The sequence below is a fragment of the Dicentrarchus labrax genome, unplaced genomic scaffold, assembly GCF_905237075.1.
Source record: "Dicentrarchus labrax unplaced genomic scaffold, dlabrax2021, whole genome shotgun sequence".
In the NCBI taxonomy this organism is placed as follows: Eukaryota; Metazoa; Chordata; class Actinopteri; family Moronidae; genus Dicentrarchus; species Dicentrarchus labrax.
Genome location: NW_026136721.1, coordinates 17282725 through 17303239, shown reverse-complemented (window position 1 = coordinate 17303239; position 20515 = coordinate 17282725). Strand labels below are relative to the sequence as shown.

At 37.9% G+C, this 20515-nt stretch overlaps 1 protein-coding gene and 2 long non-coding RNA genes across 3 annotated transcripts in view; 2 read left to right on the top strand and 1 right to left on the bottom strand.

Moving 5' to 3' along the window:
• LOC127355122 (zeta-sarcoglycan) overlaps positions 1-20515 on the top strand; it is a 337940-nt gene that overhangs the window by 206829 nt on the left and 110596 nt on the right. The gene's annotated exons all lie outside the window — the stretch shown is intronic.
• Positions 1-20515, bottom strand: part of LOC127355131 (uncharacterized) — a 468532-nt gene that overhangs the window by 368254 nt on the left and 79763 nt on the right. The window lies entirely within an intron of this gene.
• Positions 9612-11740, top strand: LOC127355129 (uncharacterized). Its single transcript, XR_007881674.1, has 2 exons — positions 9612-9951; positions 10478-11740. It is a non-coding gene; the product is annotated as an uncharacterized LOC127355129 (long non-coding RNA).

Sequence of the window (20515 nt, the reverse complement as noted above, 5' to 3'; positions counted from 1 at the left end):
TATTGTAAAAAAATAATAATAGCGAGATGAAATAACGTTATAACATTTCGTCTCGTCTCATTTTGGTCAACGAAAATGAAGAGATATTTTAGAGTTTTTATTTTGCAAACCCCATTTAGTCCCGTTTTTATTCGTCAACAATATTGCATTATATATTTGATTATAGTTTTTGGCCGCACCTTGGAAGTAGGTGAAGTTGTCCCAGAAACCTATTCTAGTATCTGTTCAAATTCATCAGGGTCAAACAGGATATTTGCATTTTGCTCTGTGAGAATTCTCACTTTCTTTCATGAAAGTTATGACATTTTTGTGGCACATAGCAGTGAGGTTGCATATTGCAACCAACTGCATACAGCTCACCTTCCAAACTTCTTGGTGCCTGCAAAACTTGTGGTAAATGTGAAAGGTCCTATCTAGTGCTAGTGTCCTGTTTTTTTTGTGTAAAAGAACCTACTCCCTCTATAGAAAAAATGGCTCAATCTCAGGTAATGAAAACACAATGATTCCTATTTCCAGGTATTTATATACTAATGAAAATATACCTATAAGTATTATATTACATTTCTGCCATATTCTGCCAAAACACTGGACCTTTAACTTTATGACTGCTCTATATTCATAGACTCTAATCAGATGTTGATGACATTTTATTTAGTTTTGGTTCATATTGCCCAAAAGCCTTGAGTTTGATGCACTATTTTCTATGTGACAGTTTTACACAGAAGCACACCTCTTGTAAAGAGACAAGTAGACCTTGGGGAAAGAGGCTTATAGTGCCAAGGTGACTATTTATATATGTGTGTGTTTGTATGTGCACGGTCTTCAATGCTCTGACTCATCCTTCGTAATGTAAGGAGCATACACCCTTGAGAACCCCCCTCCCCAACTCTCTGTGTATCTCTCTGCACTTCTTGCCCTTTCTCTCTCCCTCTCTCTCTCTCTCTCTCTCTCTCTCTCTCCCTGAAGCTCTCTCTATCTGTCTCCAACTTCCTTTGTCTCGCTTTTTTCTTCCCTCTTTCTCCCATGTGAGTATCTCCCCATTTTCTTTCATCTCTTCTTCCTTCCTACCACGTCTTTCTCCATCTCTCTCAATTCCTCTCTGTCGTGTTGTTTAGCCAATGGCTGTCTGCAGTGACTGACAGCATACAAACAAGACTCTTGGGTTGTAGGCTTGAGGCGTACACACACACACACACCGACAAACACACACACTCACTTAGTCTCACTTACAAGGATGATTATTCAAGTCATATAGGAAATTTGCACACACAAAGGCACTCTCACACACTTAAATTCATGAGCATAACAGGCCACATCAGTGCTGTGAATTGGCAAAAGCTCCTTCACACACACACACACACACACACACACACACACACACACACACACACACACACACACACATTTCCCCCATCTGTCTCCATGCTGCCATGTACACACTGCACTGATGGATTGGCTAGAGGCATACACACACGTAAACAAACACCAACAAATACCCACCACCTAAAAGAGACTTATACATAAGTCACATAAACACTTTAGACAACAACACAACACACTTTCCCTATCTGCACATAGCAGTGCCACATACACTTTTGATGATGGACAGACATAGATCTGATAACCTCATCGCCTGATGTCACTCAATGCTCAATAGGCAAGGTTTTTTTTAACACAGCCCACGCACACACACAAACACACACACACAACTACTACTACACTTAAAGAGATTATATGTTGAAAAATTCCATTTCAATTGCTTGTCTGCCTCTTATTGTTACCATTTGTACTGCACGTCTAACAAAAATCAGCTTATCTAGTTCCAAGGCTTAACTTGCTTAAGAGGTCATTGTAGTTAATTTGTTTTTGCTGCCACCTGATATCTGAAAATTGCTCAATCAAGAACGACATCCCAGCCATGCTGTTATACAATACGTGTTAGTGGCCAGAAGATCTAATCTCGTGCTATGACAGACGCTAAAAAATTCATTACTGAATTATATTTTAAATGCCTTACAAACAGAAAAATCAAGGAGTAATGAACAAACTACACCAGGGGTCTTGTATGTATCAAATCTAATGAATGCAGCCTGTTACACTTACTCATTTACAGCAATGTTTAGCACCCCAAATGTACATACATCTTTGTTTTCGACCTAGTCTGCCACATAAACACTATGAAGTGCCATCCAACATCTCAAACACCTATGGGACCTTTTGGAGTGAAGTAGCACTCTCCACCACCATCATCAAAACACCATTATAGTTTTAAAGACATGGAGAATCTATCTACCATGACCTTACCCTAACCATAACAAAGTGCTGTCAGTGCCTGAACACCTGAACACCACCATAAATGGGGTGAAGCCTGCGAGCTAGTTCAGGCAGTCAACTCGAGCTGCGCTGATTACACACATGACATGCCTTACTCCATAATCACTAACCAAGCGCACCCTTCCAATCTGGCGGTCTATTTAAACTGCACAGTTTCCCAGCTCTCCCTCTGCTCTGTCAATGCTGCTGTTGCCCTGCATTCGTATTGCTGCTGCTGCTCTGTAAGCTATTGCTGCCTGCTGCGCTATAAGCCCCACCACCACCCCAGCATCCACCTGTAGGCTCCGACTGGGGGTTAAGGTATTTGTGCAGCACTCCCCAATATCTTTATGTAAACATATCTGCGGGGAGTGATGTGGTCGGAGCCTAGATGCCAAAATCTAAATATACTGCTTTAATAAACATTTCAAATGTGAGTTGGCTGACTGAAATACATTTAATAATGCTGTAGTCACTATTAACGAATATTGTATTGCAAGATTGGATATTAACAGCATTACATTTCCTTCAAAATATCTTTATATATATATAAACATAATTTCTGGGAGAAGAGTTGGCCATCTTGACCATATCTCTATCCCAGAATAAGGCCATGCATCCACAAAATAGTATTCCTTTAGGTGGGTTCTCATCTGTCCATAACACAAGATCAAGGACACATGCAAAGACAAATTATGCATCTTGATATTAACATGGACAGGCACACACAAACATCTACCATAACTTGTCCATCAGCAGTGTAGCCAGTCATGACATTTTCCACTCTGTTTGGTATTCAGGTCATATCAGTTCCAGGCAGACAAGTGACTGAGTAGTTGGCATGGGCTTTAAATCACATAAGCAGTCACTTGTCCCTCAAGAAAGCCACTGTCACATATTATTTTTGTTATTTATTAACTTTAGAGAAATAGCAAGAGCTGTATGCTGTGCATGTCATTAACACTGAATATTTGTTCACACATATATATATATCGTCTTTTTCATATTATTATGTACATAACACTTATAACACCACTTATGTATTTAACATCAGAGATAAACAGTGACCGTGTACAGCTTTTAACAGGAAGAAATGTTGGCAGTCTGAAGCAGTGTGCAGAAATGAAGGACAGAAATGAATACATGTTGGATGAAGCCAGACATGTTGTGTCACTCAGTCTGTCACACAAAAATTGAAGCACACAGATACTTAAAAAAGTTAACTTGTTCCCTTATTTTGTGTCTGTTTGCCAGCAATGGATCAATATAGACCATATAGATGAAAGAAAATGTATTTTTGTTATGCTTGTCACTCTGACACAATCCCAACAGTGGAAGAAGACATGCTCTCTGTGTGGGTGCTCTTCGAAGGCAAGTGATTGGCAGACAGGGGAGCTGGTGGCCATGGGATCCAGCAATGATGGTCTGTCACCCACAACCCATTATACCAGTCACATAACTGGTAGCAGGGATAAGATGGATGCCTGGTCACCTGCTTTATTTTTCTACTCTGTGCATGAGCAATGCAGACAGACACCCTAGCTCTGGGTGCATAAGTCAGGCATCATAACATGTCAGTTTTTAATGATACATTCGAAGTGTCAGCGTGGCAGACACAATGCAGCACTTGCTATTCTAATACAAACACACTGAAATGTGGTTGAAATTAGTTTTTTTCGCAATATATTTGCAATTTATATATAATATAGTGAGTGTGGTAGAGATTGAGTATGACACAAGACTGGCTTAGGGGAATAGAGGGTTGATCTTCCAGTGTTCTCAGTGTTTTCAGTCCTAATATAATGCATGAGATACAGCACCACACCACATGTGCACCAGGAGGGGATGTCAAGCCAACACATAGTGACTTGCTTTCTAGCCAACAGTGACTCTATATTGAGTGGTCAGCCACTGTTAGCCGCTGTCATGTAAAGAAGTTGAAGGAGAACTTTTCAGTTCCAAAATAGTCAGGGTAGCCTGCATATGAGGATTTAGCCAGCAGGTGAACATTTTTGAACTTCTATTTTGTCCTCATTTTATCAATCAATTTATCAATACAAAGTAGTAAATAAATTCTGGTTTATTAGGGAGTTGATTACTGGTTTATAGGTGTGGTTTCATGATCTGCTATTAGTGTGGAGAGGTTTGAAAAAAGTATATCATGGTCAGCTGACAAAGGCCTGTCTATAACTATAGCTGTTATTACCCATACTTATGTTGTGTGTACAAGAGAAAATGTGGTTAGCTTGGCTACTGTAACTCAGCACAGGTATTTCCTTACATTTCCTACTACATAGTCAGAGCCCGTCTACGGAGAGCCTGGCCACTCTCTATTAAGTCCCATTGTACCGAATTTTGGTTGCAGTTCCACCACAGTTCCACTGGGGGCGATTGCCCATGAGTGCAGAATGAATGGGAGCAGATGGAGCTAGACGGCTAAATTTGTCTCTTTCACCTGATTTTCATTGTGAAATCTCAGATTTGATTGTAGTTTTTGCAAGTTCAACATGGGTTATAGGTCGAAAGTTGAATGAACGAGTACTTATGTCCTTTCGATTTCTTACAGGATGAGTTGTTGTTGCCCATAACACGCTAGCATTCTGCTAATGAACGCTGATTGGTCAGTGAAGGACTGATTACGACCAGAGATCCTGCTTGATAGCATCGTGGCATCCGAAGCGGGACCAGAATGTTAAGGCAGATTTTTTCGCCCAAGTTCTTTTTTTTAACACAGCAACTTTTTTTGGGGTTGCTGGCACTTTTATCTGCCTATCGTTATGTCTGTGTTGTCGATGCCTTGAGAGAAAAGGAAGTGCAGAGAGCGGAAGCACACAAAGACTCAAGGCTTGCCGTAAAGCAGTATCTCTGGCCGTACGATGTGTATGACGTCATTGACATTTTAAAAGACTTTTTAAAGCAAATTACTGACTCTAAAAAATGTTACACCCAGCAATGTGTAATTTCTTTGCATCCCCTTTCAAATGCAACATTCAAATAACTAGACAAAAAATTATATCCTGAGAAAAGTGGATTTTGAGGGGTATAGCTCCATAGACCGCCATTCATTCTGCACTCATCCTGTGAGCGCCCTCATATGGAGCCAGAGTGGAACTGCAACAGTTCAGAAGCCGGAAGTATACCGAGAGTGGAACCTATCTCCTTATTAGACATTCTCTGACATAGTGTAATGTTCTTCCTTGTTTTGGGTCATGTATTGAAACAAGGTAACTTTTTGAGACTCAGTTTGACTGAGTGCTGTATTACCAGTCTGGGTTGTTGGTGTTGAAATTACATACATGACGGGATGGGATAAAGCGGATAACAAGACTTGCTGGCCCCAGTTCAGACTCTAGTGGGATGGTATACAGCAACGATCCTTGTGATTTAAGAGCAATTAGTTAAGTACTTTGCTTTGTTATTTAGTACACAGGGAGAGTTAGAGTACATAAGAAAAAATGTTTGATATAGTAGTAGTAGTGACTTGCCTTATCTCTACCAGTCAGAATTTTACATGAGGTTTTACTCAGCTGCAGACAGACCATAAAATATAATTTGATGTGCTTGAACCACACTGGTCTGTGGTCATGTTGTTCATTTTGGGATTTTGACTAGCATTCCCTACAGTTCTGTGGCCCTAAGGCATCTACTCTCGGGTAAACTCTGCTGAAAATATTATTAGTCTCCACAGGTAATTGTAGAGAGGGATTGAGGTCACGGCAACAGCTTCAGGAGTAGACTTCGCCCCTGCCTGGCCCTATCATTGAAGATTGCACTCTTGACTAAGACTAAGAGGAGTTAAGTATCTAGTGTTCGGTTTAAAAAAAAGAGGAGAAAAATAGATATAGAGAGAACGAAAGACCAAAAGACCCTTGCTCTCTCAGCTCAGTTTGAAAATGTTTCATGTATCACATAAAGGTTATTTGTAAGCAGTGCCAGAAACCTGTAACTAGTAATTTAGGTTCCTGAAATTGTTAAAAGGCCGAGACGTCTGGGTGTCGGCTCTGGATCACTTTTGTGGTGAATACATAACTCTCCACTCGATGAGTTCATCACTGCATTGAAAACACAATTTTACTTTGTAATTTGAAAAGTGACATTGTTGTGGGACTTAATTCAGATTTGAGATTGTAATACTATGAAAATGTTTCATGTTAGTCAATTATTAATAAAAATGTACTGCAGAATCCTTGTGTAGCACATTGCAGGCAATTTGAAGCAACACGGATGCATTATGGGTTAAATGTGATCCTTGTGTTAGAAAGGCAAATAAATGACTGCAGCCGTTCTGAATATCAGCAAGTCAATATTAGCACTCTAACTTGACACCATTTAAATTGTCCCCGTTCAGACTGTTTAGCTAATACAGAACATGAATGCGTGGGTTGAACAGCAGTTTGATTTGTATGTTGCTTTCATAATTTATACCCTTGAAACTGTTAAAGTATTGCTGTGGATTCCAACTATACGTGCTTCTGCCACTTCTTCGGTTGTTGTTTTCTCCTAGACTTGATGAAAAAAAAATTTACCTATCAAGCTGCCACACCTCCTCATAAGTATCTGCTATCAAAATAAAACTGACAAAAACTGTCAAAAATCACAGCACCCGGTAACAAAACTGTACTGCTGCAATAATGGCATATATCACTGACACTGTCAGTCAGTAGTCAATACACTTCTCCATTTGAGAAGTGCTTAATTATTGATAATATAAATTAAAGTATAAATAGAATGTTATCGTATCGTTCACTATATGATTGTCTCTTCTTTAAAACTTTTTCTCTGCTCTTTACCTCAGCCATTTTCACATTGTAGAGGTTTAGTTTTAGCTCTTAATTATCCACAGCTAAATCGGTTTCAAACATTAGAAGTTGGTACCCTATTCATCACTGACAACTAATACCAGAAACTACTTTTTACTCTCTCTAAGTATTGAAGGTGTTGTATCCAGCAGACATAAACAGTTTCTCCTTCTGACATCAGTGTCTCAACCTGTTTCCGATTGTGTCTTAGAACATGTTTTTCAGGCTGAAGAGGAAGCACTGAAGTGAGCAGGCAGTGAGATACTGACAGAAAACCTGTCACTATTTCCTGAGACTGGTCATGTCACTCTTACATTCACTTACAGGAGAAATACACAGAGGACATCCAAACTCTTTCTCTCCTCCTCTCCTCTGCAAAGAATAAATCAACAACATAGGCAATAATCTTTTCTCAGTGAGTAAAACAATTAGCATTGAGGTTAGATAAATATGTTTTAGGCATCTGAATTAAATACAAATTAAAGGTAATCTTAAGTCAGTGATACATTTTCCAAAGATGCATTGACATATTAAATATACAGTATATATGTGATGGAAATTGTAGCAGTTTTAAAAATACTTTTAAATTACAATACAAATACAATTTCTATATTTAATTAAAAAAAAACATGTGGCCTTATGACAAACTCAGCACAACTTTTAAGTGCTTGAATATTTCCTCCAAAAATCTTGAAAGTCATTGCAAAGTTATTAAATTATTTATACAAGTGAGTGTGGAAAGCCCTCAACTAACCACTGAGCCTTGCAGGATTACTTCCATACTCTCCCCATTGACCTAACATTTTAGATTTATTTTATTTTTTATGACAAGAGAGAGTGTGTTGACAGTGGTGGAGCAAGCAGACAAACACAAGTGTGAAGAGGCATTAGACCTTTGCTGTCATTTGTCACTCAGAGTGTCTCTCAGGCTGCAGAGGTGAAGCGGGACACAGCTGTTGCTGAAAGCAAGGTGATGTTAACTGCACTTGTCAACTCATTCCTTTGTGATTTTGTGTGCGATTTGTGTGGGTGAGTGGTTTGTGAGGAGTGAGTGAAGCAGCAGGAAACTCTCTGCTGTCATTTTTCAGTCAGAGGTGATTCAGGACACAGTTGCTGGATCCGTTTGTGAACACTAAGGGCTGTCTGTTCATGTATAGCCGTGGTCAAAACAAAGCCCAGTATGTTAGGTTAATATCCGTCCTCCTGGGACAGCTGACGCATCATGTAGTTTCTCCCTTGTAGCTTTGTCATTTTCTCTTAAACTTCACATACAAATATAGAACATATTTTCTAGCCCTTTCAGCTGTTCACAGAAGTTGGATTTACACTTTAAGATTAAAAAGCCTACAAATCCCAAATGAGACATACACACACACACAAAAAGATGAAACATATAATCACACAAATATGCTGTAATTTAGTCTCATGTTTTTAGCAAAAGTCCTTGGTATGATCAGCACCATGGATAGTGCTTGTGACAAATTAGTTAATTTTAATTTAGTCAAAATGCATTCATTTTCTCATCTCTCTTACTTATTGGGATGTGTAAAAAATGAAAAAAATCATATAAACATAACTGAGCTAACTTAACTCAGAGACTATGAACTATAAAATGAATGTGGCTTACATTTTTACTTAATTTATTAGGACAAAATGGCAGCAGCAAACATTTAGAAAATAATAAATGAGTACCAACACAAACGATAGCAAGCCAACTCACAAATATGTTTAGTACAGATCAGAAACAATAGCGTGGATCTTTTTGAGTTGATCACATAAAAATAATGTGGTATTACAGTAGGTATCATTTGCTATAACAGGGCATAAGAGACATGTTGGATCAGTACATGCTGCTGTAAATCAGGAGATGTTACTCATGGAATGTAAGCCTAGTTTTCAGCTGAAGGACTAAAAACCTAAATCCAAATGTAAGAAACTCAAGGTCACAGTTGAATAATATAATTTGTAGTGAGTCTTATCAAGTACAGATGAGTTAGGTGTCTTTACAGACTACTCAAACTATATTCAAAACTAAAATATGCTCAGTGCAGTAAATTGTTTTGATAGTCCTGTTCCCACTCAGCGGGTCAAGTTCTCGCTTCAGCACTTGTCAGTCATCTTAATGAGATGTCTAACTTGTTTAATCCAATGTTAAAGAAGCAGACTGTGATCACAGAAACTCTGTGCACTGTTATTGGCCATATTTGTAGCTTATTCTGTTTATTTTAAATTTAGTATTGCTGTCTTACTATTTTTTCTTTATAACTTTGGCAAATACCTCATTTTATTTAGGTATTAGAAGGTAACTGCTGGTCGAAGCTATATATAACACACAAACATCATATATTTTATACTTTAAATGTCAAAATTAGGGTTGTGTTAATGCATGAACCCACATGGTCAAAGAGAAGGAAAAAAAATAATGCAATGTGCAATATATGCATCCGATTCCACAGCATTAAATACATCGGTGATATATAATTTTAACAGATATATAGAGGGTATGCACATGACGTCACGGTACCCGGAAGTTGCTGCGGTTACGTCCACTGAGTGGCAAAAAGACGAGTGGCAAGTAGAGCGCAGTAACGTTTAACAGCGTCAACACTGCCAGAATCCTATAAGAAAAAGAAGAAGAGCCGCCAAGATTTTATATTCAACATGGGGAAGAGCTGCTGTGCTATCGACTGCACTAATAGATTTGCAAAGGGGTCGGAGCAAAGTTTCTATAGGCTACCGAAAGCAACAGAAAAGAGACGGCGATGGATCACTGCGATCCGGAGAGACAGCTGGTATCCAGGCACCGAGACCTGGATCTGCGGTTCACATTTTGTGTCAGGTAACGTTAAATTATGCTGTATTTTCGGGCAAAATCATATCATTAAATTACATAATATATTGCCAACGTTACTTCAGTAAAGCTCTTAACGTTAGCATCTTTCATTTAGCTAACGTTAGCTTCTGTATTCTGTATTCATTAATGTTAATAATCCTAGCTAGTTTAAGGTAACTGAAGTACCCAAAAGTCATACTTTAGTACAAATAAAGATATCGGGTTAAAGTTTTACTCTGGTAAAAGTGAAAGTCTATAATTTTTGTTTTTTTTTTTAATTTTTTTTTTTTTTGTTTTTTTTTAAATTTTTTTAATTTTTTTTTTTTTTTTTGTTTTTATATTTTGTTTGGGCTCCTGTAAACTGTTTTTTTCAGTTTTTTTTCTGCTCTGATGTTTAGTTTTGGATTCTGTTTAAATCTAATGGCTGATTGAATAAATTGATTTTTAAATGTGCTAACCTGGCTCTGATTCATATAGAAATCGTTATATGTATGTATTCGCTGGTACCAACCATGTATATTTGTTTTTTCAGGAAAAAAGAGTGATGATCCTCTACACCCTGACTATGTGCCAAGTTTATTCAGCTTCACCTCTACTGCTGATCGGACTCGGGCTGTCAACCACCTGGAGAGATATGTACGAACTCAAAACGTTTCTGGCAAAAGACATGATGGGCTAACTGCAACAGACAGAAGTACTGCGTCAGAGCAAGAATTACAGGCAGATCAAGGAGATAATAACACAATACAATACATTTTACAGCATAAGACATCAGAGTCTCCTGAACACTTTCTGAACTCCTGACCATTGACTTCAGCTATTTCTTCACAACAGGTACAAACTGAAACTGGAGTCCAAGGCACTGAGGTCCAGACAGAGGAGACGCACAATGACATTGCCTCATTATATAAGCAAATTGAATCTTTAAACATCGAATGCAGCAGCTCTTGGGTTTGCATACTTCAGCTTATTCAGAAAGCCTGCAACTTCATCTCCTGTAGGTTTGGACGTAGCATCACAGGGCCCTGACTTCCTTGATGTAGTTTCATTGACCACACTCATGTCAACTTGACCTAAAACCTTTCTACTCTGCGTTCTGGGACATGTCATATCTATAGAGGACAGTTCAGAGCAGGCGATTTTCTTTTTTTGTGTTGGCTGAAGCCACTGACATGGCAGTGAAGTACACGGCGTGTCATCACGCAGCCTCACACCAGACATTACTGCAAACATCAACGCTGCTGCATGTGAACATGTCTCTCCAAGTCCTGCCATGCATGTACAATGTGCTGTTACAACTGTCCCTGTCTTCTCTGCAGCTATCCAAGTTTTCAAGGGTGGCTCATTCATTCTCTGGCTGTGTTTCACCTGTACAATTAGCAAGTGGCAGTGTCAGTTCCAAACAAATCAGTCCTTCCAGAAAAATACAGATTTTTTTTGTGATTGTTGCGGGCAAAAATCCTTAATTATGCGGCATGTTTTATTAATACAAGCAGGATATGTATGCAATTTATGCGATGAAATTGTGGGAACTTCCAAAAACTGCGGTTTAAAATAAAAAGTGATTCCCCCAACACCCTGTTCTCACTAGGCTACTACCTTAATGTAAAGAGTCATTTCTTATTACTTCCTATGATAAGCAAACATACTACATCACAGAAAGTGCTTCAAGTTCTCATCTGGTTTTATTTCAGACTTACAAAACATTGATGAGTCAAACAAGTTCTGTAGCTTTACAAAAGGAATATGCTTCAACTTCTGTAAAAATGAATAAATAAAATATAAAAAAATAAAATGTGTGCTTCCTGTTTTGCAGAGGTAGACATCTTCTGTTAAAATAAGTGCTTCCAATGCACAAAGTGCAATCTCTTACTGTAACGCAAATGTACACACTGCTAATATTTACAACTATAAGGTTTTTGAAACTAGTATGATTTAACCCACTGGAAACAAAAAAGTGCAATCGCGGGGTTTGCAGCTTTTCAATGACGTTCACGTCGCATAATAATTACGTCATTTCATAACGTTCCCATGGCAACGGGAAAATGGCTGCTCTTGTGTGAAGTAAACGCAACATTTTTCAACTTTCTACTAAGATATATAGATATATGTGACTTTTTTGCAACGAAAATACGGGGATTATAAAATCATGCAAGCGTTTATTCGTGTTTTTCTGGAGGGACTGATAAATAATGCCTGACAGCAGCTAACTCAGTTTATAAAAAACATAAATATATATAACTTGTATACAAACCTGTCCACAGACCACCAGAATATCCATCGATGTTCTCATCACTTTAATTTCGCCGACAAATCCCGCCTGAAAGTATGACCAAGCATCAAGGCTTTTGTATGCCTTTAAGCTTTGCCGTGTATATTTACCTGGCGTACAAATCAGGTACATAAAAATGTCCGGATATCCGATATCTGGCCACATATCAATGTCCGTGGACCAGATAGTTTTGGGGAGCTCGAATGGATCATTTGCGAGTCCAACTGCCGTTAATTTGTTTTTATGATCCATTTTATTTAGTTTCGCTATCCTTTGACATATTGTGGGCGATTTCTTTTGCCACTCAGTTCGAATGAGGGGGCGTGTCGAGGGGCGGAAGTGACGTAAACGCATACCCTCTATTGGTCGCCTTCACTTTTAAGCTGCTGTTAATATAAATGAAAACTTCCTGTTGATGTTTTACAAAAAGGCCTTTATAGGAGGGGTGAAGGAATTCTACCACCCCAAACTGCTAGAAGTGTTTTAATATGAAACAGATGGAGGACGTGCTGCATTTGCAATAACAGCAAATGGCAGCAACAGCAAATTAATGCAGCATATGGTAGAAGATCAACAATGCCTACTTTTGAAACAGGCGGAACTATAAATAAAGTCCTGTCTCTAATAAGTAGGGCCTGATTCTCTAACTGGGCAGTAGTTTAGAATTTAAAAGTTGTTGTTGTTACAACTTTACTCTTACTTAATTTGCGCTCGGAAATCTATATTTTAAACCCACCTTAAACTCTTGGAACAGGAAATGACTTTGGCTACAAAACATGCCACAGCATACCATGCCTGCTTCAATTTTAAACATGGTTTAACAGAGTTAGAATCCATCCCTTAATCCAACTCTGGCAGCGTTAGTGCCATACCAGAGCACCAGGAGATCGAGGAAGTTGTGCAATTTGAGGAAAGAGTAAGAAAAAAAGATAAGAAGTGTAGTGGGAGAGGGAGAGAGGTAGAGAGGAGAGGAGAAAGATAAAGAAAAAAGATGCTATGCATGCACTGGCTGTTGGCATACAGCCCTGAGGGAGCTGTTAAGGTAGCTTGACTTTCTGCCTCCCGTGAAGCTGTCAATAAGGTGGTTGCCTCTAAAATAGATTTTGGGGACTTGCAAGTTGAAATTTCCAGAATGAGTTAATCCAAGTAACTCTCCATCTTGCATGTATCAAACTAAATTCTGAACAGATAGTGATGCAGCAAACATTTTAGAATAGAGCTTAAATTATGACATATCACTGTAGATTTTTTATAGCAAGTGCAAACTACAAGTTAATGAGGCATGAGCAATAAATAGTTTTAAATTTCTGCATAGTTCAAATAACAATCAAAAGACATCTAATGTCAGCAGGTGTGGTTTGTTTATACGGTTACATGGAGGTATTCCAAGTTTAAACAGCAAACTTATTTTTTTAACATCTGGAAGAGATTAAACTGTTCTTTAAAGCTCTAATTTGTAACATTTACTAGGACCTATTGGAAGAAACAATTATAATATTCATAGGTATGTTTTCAATAGCGTATAATCACCTGAAGAATTTTGTTTTCGTTACCTTAGAATTAACTGTTTTTATCTTCAATGCTGCATGTTGCCTCCCATGGAGTCCGCCATGTTGTACCACCATGTGTATAAAGCTAACTGGCTGTAGATATTGGGGCCTTTTGTATTTTTTGTGTTCTTCACAGCCACCGTAGTTTTGCCTACACACTCACACAGCCTGTTCTCATTCCTAGGTGGTGTTCAGGTTCCACTCTACACACTGGACCTTTAACTCATAGAAATGTTGTTAATAGCTAATAGTTTATGTCAATTACACTAATAATTCAACATGAAAGTGATCCCAAGGAAGTTAAATGCACTAGAAAAGTTCCCAAAAAGCTACCAAAAGTCCTTTTTTCAACCAGGACCTTCACATAACGTCTCCAAATGGCCATAAAAGCAAAGGACAACCAAAGCACTTTCTGAGTTTCCTAATTTGTGCATCCCTTTAGCCATTTCCTCAGTTGTTTTCCCTAGGCAAAGGTGACCCTGCTCTTCCTCACCCTTTCCAATCTCTCTCTCTCTCTCTCTCTCCTCTCTCTCTCTCTCTCTCTCTTTCTTCACTCTGAATCTGCTGGCTGACATAAAAGGTTGTGTGAAAAATTACAACATTCCTGAATATTAGAAGTGCCTGCAGAATACTTTCCCAGCCTATCCATCACCGCAGGGACACATGGGTTTATTGTATGTGTGTGTGTGTGTGTGTGCCTTTGTGTGTATGCGTGTATGTATGGACACTTAGAAGTCATGGCGATCAACCTGTCGGTGCTTTGTATATGATCGGTGTGGTTGTTCTGTGTGTATAACCTTGCATATGGTGTGCTTTCACCTAATGGGACAGTTTGCCAGTTAACCTCCCCGTGATGAGGGAATCCATCATTATCTCTACAACCGCCGCATTGAAAAGGACGTTCACACACTCACACACTCAGCTGACCTTGCACATACAAAACACACACACACATGCAGCCCCCTGTTTTATAGCTGGCATTAAGATGTGTCTTGTCTAGACGCTGTCTAGAAGTGATTAAGCAACATTACATTCATAGTGGGCATGGAATACATGATATTTCACTCAACGCATTGTAGTTTCTAGCACAAGTCAGTTCCTTGTAATAATATTTAAATCTCTGATAGTATTATAAATACCTTATTTTGCTTGTTTCTACAATACAGTGTTTCTAAGATGCATACTTTACATACTTATGTTTTTCAAACATGAGCTTTCAATGCTCTGAGCACCACACACCAAATGCTATTTACTTCCATTTTTTCCATGGTGTGAAGTCGGGGTCATACTTTAATGGATGAGTGCATATTTCTTTTTTGACCAATTAGAAGTCTCTTTCTGAAAAGTCTTTTTTTTATCATTGAAAGCAATGTTGTTGTTATTCATAAAAGTTCCTTTTTCACAAGGAGACACCTCATTATTCCAAACCACTGCTAATGCTGTGTCAAGAAATAATGTTTACTTGACCTACCAGAAAGAGTTTTAATCTGTGTTCGTATTTTTCTACTGTCTGTCCATTTGCCTTTCACTGCTCTCTCTCTCTCTTGTTTTACTAAGTAAGTAGTCAGTAAGTAAGTAGTATTAGTGTGTTCGAACTTAACCCTGAGGTCCTTTGTTTTCAATGGTTTATTGATTCTGATAAACCTCCCACAGGTGCTTTTCAGTATGGGCCCAGAGATGTGGTTGAGCGAGGTATATTGAAATAAAGAGAAAATGGCCACCACCTATGAAGAAAAAGGAAAACAGTCTTTAATTTAGGCCATGTGGAATTTATTCCAGTATTTTTTTTTTTCTAGAGCTATCTGCAGTTTCCACAACAGGAATCTGTAGGTCTTTGTATCTTTGTATGCTCACTGTATGTACGAGTGTGTATGTGTTATTGTCTAGCTACATATTTCTTTTGTGTGGGTGACCACATCCAGTGCACCAGGCAGGGCTTTCAGTTATTTTTTAATCTTGCATACAACAAATAATGTGTGTAAACCAATCTTTCAGTTACTATGAGTGCGATATATGAATCCATCAAAGATAATGTAATAAGACTGTAAATTGTTTTGCGATTGTAAAGTCAAAAAGTCAAAAAAGTCAATTTAAGCACAGCTCTTACTCAAATGATTCAAAACGATTAATTAATTATCAAAATAGTTACTATTAAGTCACTAGTGCTATAATACTAATCAATTAGTTGACTAATTGTTGCAGCTCTAATAAAGACATGAAATACATCCCTTACAGTCAACTACAGACATACAGACACTCAAATGGACATGCAAAAGATTTATGTTATGATGAAAGAAAAGAAGCAAGGGAATGCAGTTTATTGTTTAATAATGAGACTATTGTGTCTATAGTCGTAATCATTGTGCTGGGAATTGTTGATTTTTCTTTGGCAAACACATTTTATACCAACGAAGCCCATTTCAGTTGGCAGAGAGAGGGAAATAGATATACAGACAAAGCCAAGCAGAGGATAGTTTGTTCTCTGATTAGTTGCTGTTATTGTTGCCAAACTGACTGGTTGGTCTGCTATAATTTTTTTGGCTATTTTTATTTGTTGATATTGCAGTATGTAGCCTATGTATGTATTCAATGCCAATGGAGCCAAAGTTAAATGGTGAAAAGAAAGGCACAGGAAAAAACGTCGCTGTAGGTTCTTGATACATCCCCATAGCACCACCACCAAGTCCACCTTCAATCATCAGTTTGGAAATGGGCCTATGATGTTTTGACAATATGAAAGCTTTTAGCCAGTCATGGTAGGACAAAGACAGACGTCCAGATAAAAGGAATGTCATTTGTTATTAAAGTTAAATTAAAAGCTATATATTAGTGGATACATTACCTGCTAATGTAATAAGTAAGGCTCAGGATTGTTACCAGTTTGCCAGAGTCTAAACGCGCACATGCTTTCTCTGCCTCTATGACAGTGAACATTTCTAAATCAAAGGCTGCCTAATAGATAATGGATGGTTATGACTGATGGTCATGCTGTTCAAAGTGGGAAAGCTGTATGTCTCAAACATGGAACTGGAGGCAATGAAGTACATGATATTACAGATACAATATATTGTGGTGGGACCTACACAACCCTTTCATCTGGTCATTGTAAAACCATACACAACCTGTTCAAGAGGCTATTATATGCATGTAACCTTTAACCCTGTTTCTAACTACACTCGATGTCCAAGTAAATAGCGGGATGTTGAGACTTCACTGAGCAGCCAAGGACATGATTAGACCCATCGTTGCACCACGCTATCTGTTTGTTTCCCCAGAACTCAGGAATGTGTAACTGTGTCAGAGTAACGCTCCAACGAGGATAGCATGATACTGCCTCTTCGAATCTTCACTCTTTTTAACTTTCAGTGTGTGAATGTTGCGTTGAATCCATTTATGGATGACTTGAATAAAACTTCAGAGAAAGACAAGATTATACTTTGTATGCTTTATTTAATAAATAGCCACCACACTATTGATGAAGCTTATAAGTGTAATTATTTGTGAATGTGTGGCTTTGCAGGGTGCACCAAATAATTTGACATTATTTGATTATGTCTTCTGACATGATGTCTTGTGATTGACAGTATAAATGTAAACATGTTAAAATACATGTACTATTGTATATTCACAAAGATAGAATGAGACATTTTTTGCAAAAACATTCACACTACATTAGACCAGTATCCTACAGGAAAGCAAAGGCTGTATCCAAAAAACAACAAGATAGGAAGAGACAGATAGTCACAACAAACCAAGTGGCCTTATATGGATACAAATGTGAACTGACCGCAAGCCCACTAGGCAACAGTAGTTTACAGTGGAAATAAAACAGTCTGGTGAGCTTTGCAAGCTAAAGCATCTGCTGACATTTAAATGGTAAAAACCCAGATAGAGGTAGAGAGTAAGTCTGTGTTTCAAGAATAAAAATCAATGTTAATAAAATCTCAAGAAGCTCAGACGAAAGATTTAAAAAAAATAAAAAAAAACACTGTCAAGGTCTCTTCTTTCACAGAAAATGTAAAAGAGCAATGTAATTAAAAAACCTGCAAATCAGAAACAGGCCAGATACTATTAGTATAAATATAACATAGATTCAGCAACTTTTAAGCATGTTTTGTGATGGTTGAGACAATTTTCAACAGTGACATAGATTTGACCCCTCTAAAACTACAGAGGCATCTGTGTCCCAACAAGCCTTGGTCAAGCCTTTTGCAACATCACACACAATGTCTAGTTGGCTTCTTACCTTGGCTATATATAACTGCAGTTATCTGCAGATTGAAAATCCCACTGTTTATTTATTTTATCCTGTACTTATACTGAAGTCCAGGTGGCTAAAATTAATTGAGGTCATTGTGTAACTTTTAATTATGAATAATCAAAAGGTTTATTAACAATTCGTTCTCAGTTATAAATGACTTTCCACATGATTACCAGAGTGTGCTTTTAATTCAAAAAGAACCCAGCCTTGCTAAAAGGCGCATTACAACCTCTGATCTGTTTTCCAAAACTAATTTAACATTAACATAACAATGAAACAGAGAGACAGAAAGAGAGGATGGAGAGAAGTAGGACAAAGAAAAGCCTCGACAAACAGAATCAGGGTGAGGGAGAGAGCTAAACAATAAGAGATAAATGAGTGAATGGAGAGATTTACTCATTTTCTTCTGTTTGTTGATGAATTCCCATTATATTCTAGGCTTTGGCCATATTGTTCATGTACCATTCATGCAAATGATGCATACTGGATTGAAAATGAAACAAAAAGATGAGCAGTGTGTGAGATATATGGAGAAAGAGGGAGAGCTGTCATGTTCAATCAGAATGAGGCTTGAGTGTTGGACAGTGGAGCAGTGAGGTGGAATAAAAACCACCTGATTAATTTTTACATCATCGTCTTCGTGTTTTTGGAATTGAGAGACAGAGAGAGTGAGAGGGAGGATTAGAGTAGCATTGCAGGGGATGTCGTGAGTGTGAATTTGTTCAAACTGAGCTAATTCTGTAGTTGTGCCATTCTCCCTCAGTGTGTGTGTGTGCATTTTGTATAATAGTACCTGTGTTTATACACAGTGAAGGTATATACTATTGTTTCTCTATCTGTATACTGAGGATGTGTAGTTGCGTGTGTGTGTGTGTGTGTGCATGTGTGTTAGAGAGACAGTGTGTGTATATATTCTAAGGAGTAAGCAAGTTTGTGAGTCCCCAGGCCTGCTGTGTTATTGTTTATTGAATAAGCTCTGTGCTCCACTGTATATTCAGTGTAATGACTATAGATCTAAGAACAACACTGAAAACCTCTGGCTGGTTTAACTTATCGATCTGACACACTCTTATCGCTTTTATAGGTATGTATGTGTGTGTGGATTTCCAATATATAAAGTTAGGATTGGTCTTTTGTGAAAAATCACGTATCAGACTGTGAAGGTTGCACGCCTCTGTTATGATGTGTGTTTTATTACAGAATTATAATAAAATGTATCAGTGCTGACAGGGCTTTCCTGAAAACCATTCTTTGGGCTTAGAAGCTTCAGTGAGAATGACCTGTAAATATTCGGGAAAGTGCATGGTTCCGCAATTCTATTTTCATAACAACAGGTGAGCTGCGTGTTGAGGGGACTTGTTGTTAATGACGCAGTCCATTGAAATGATTGAACCCAACCATTAATGACTCTATTGAGTGTGTTGAGGAAAAACCCGACAGAATTGTTTTGAGGTGGAAACACAGAATTTGCCATAGAACCTGTCAAGAAAGGTGGCTACACATGACAAATTCTAATTTTTTTATTTCACATTTTTATTTAGGTAGTTATACAAAGCTGATTCTCTTTCTTAATAGATACATAAATAAAAGTAAGTTCAACATTTGACATGTTATATAATATTTACACCAGATCAAATATTATTGAAATTGAAGCTGTTGTGAATCCAGTGGTACCAAGCATTTGACATAACTCCTTGAAGAGATACAACCATTTCTGTATCATACAACATTTAATGTTCAATATACTCATTTGTCACTAGGGGTAACTCATTTTGTCTCAGAAGAATACATTATAAAATGTATCTAAGATCTACACAATGGAAATACTAGACCAAAAAAAAAAAAAGCAACAGATTATAATTTCCCTATTTGGATCTATATTGTAACAGTCCAGAATATGTTTTTATCAAAATTTAAGAAAATCTGAAATTCCTAATCTATTGTTAAAAAACTAAAAAAAGGCTACCACTAGTGACTAGCATCTAAAAAAGGGATGTCAAGAAAAGCTAGCCTCATACGTACTGATATTTACTGGAAAATATCAATGAATTTGAGTTTAGGTCAGCAAGTAGTAACAGTAACGTTGTCATATTTGCTGAAACTGTCTTTATATTCCTGACAGTAGTACATGAGAAAGATATGTGAAACATTCTGGTTCCTCTGGCTCATCCTAAGTGCCACTAATGACATTTTAAAAAAATCCACCACGGTTGAATGAAAACAACCAATCACAGCCACAAAGAGTCTCTAACACACTGTCAGTCGCTGTCTGTGCACACATTGTACTTCCCTCCTTACCCCTCTCATGCTTTTGCTTCAGGAGGAGCTTTGTAGACACAGAAAAAAAAAAAAGCAATAAAAAAAACTGCCCATCCCTCTTTTGCCAAAAACAGCCTTTATTACAGAATGTGTGTGTGAACATGTCCCACAGTGGGGAATAACTTTTGAGGGGAGACAGCGGTGTGTGTGGTGTAATGTTAGCTACTA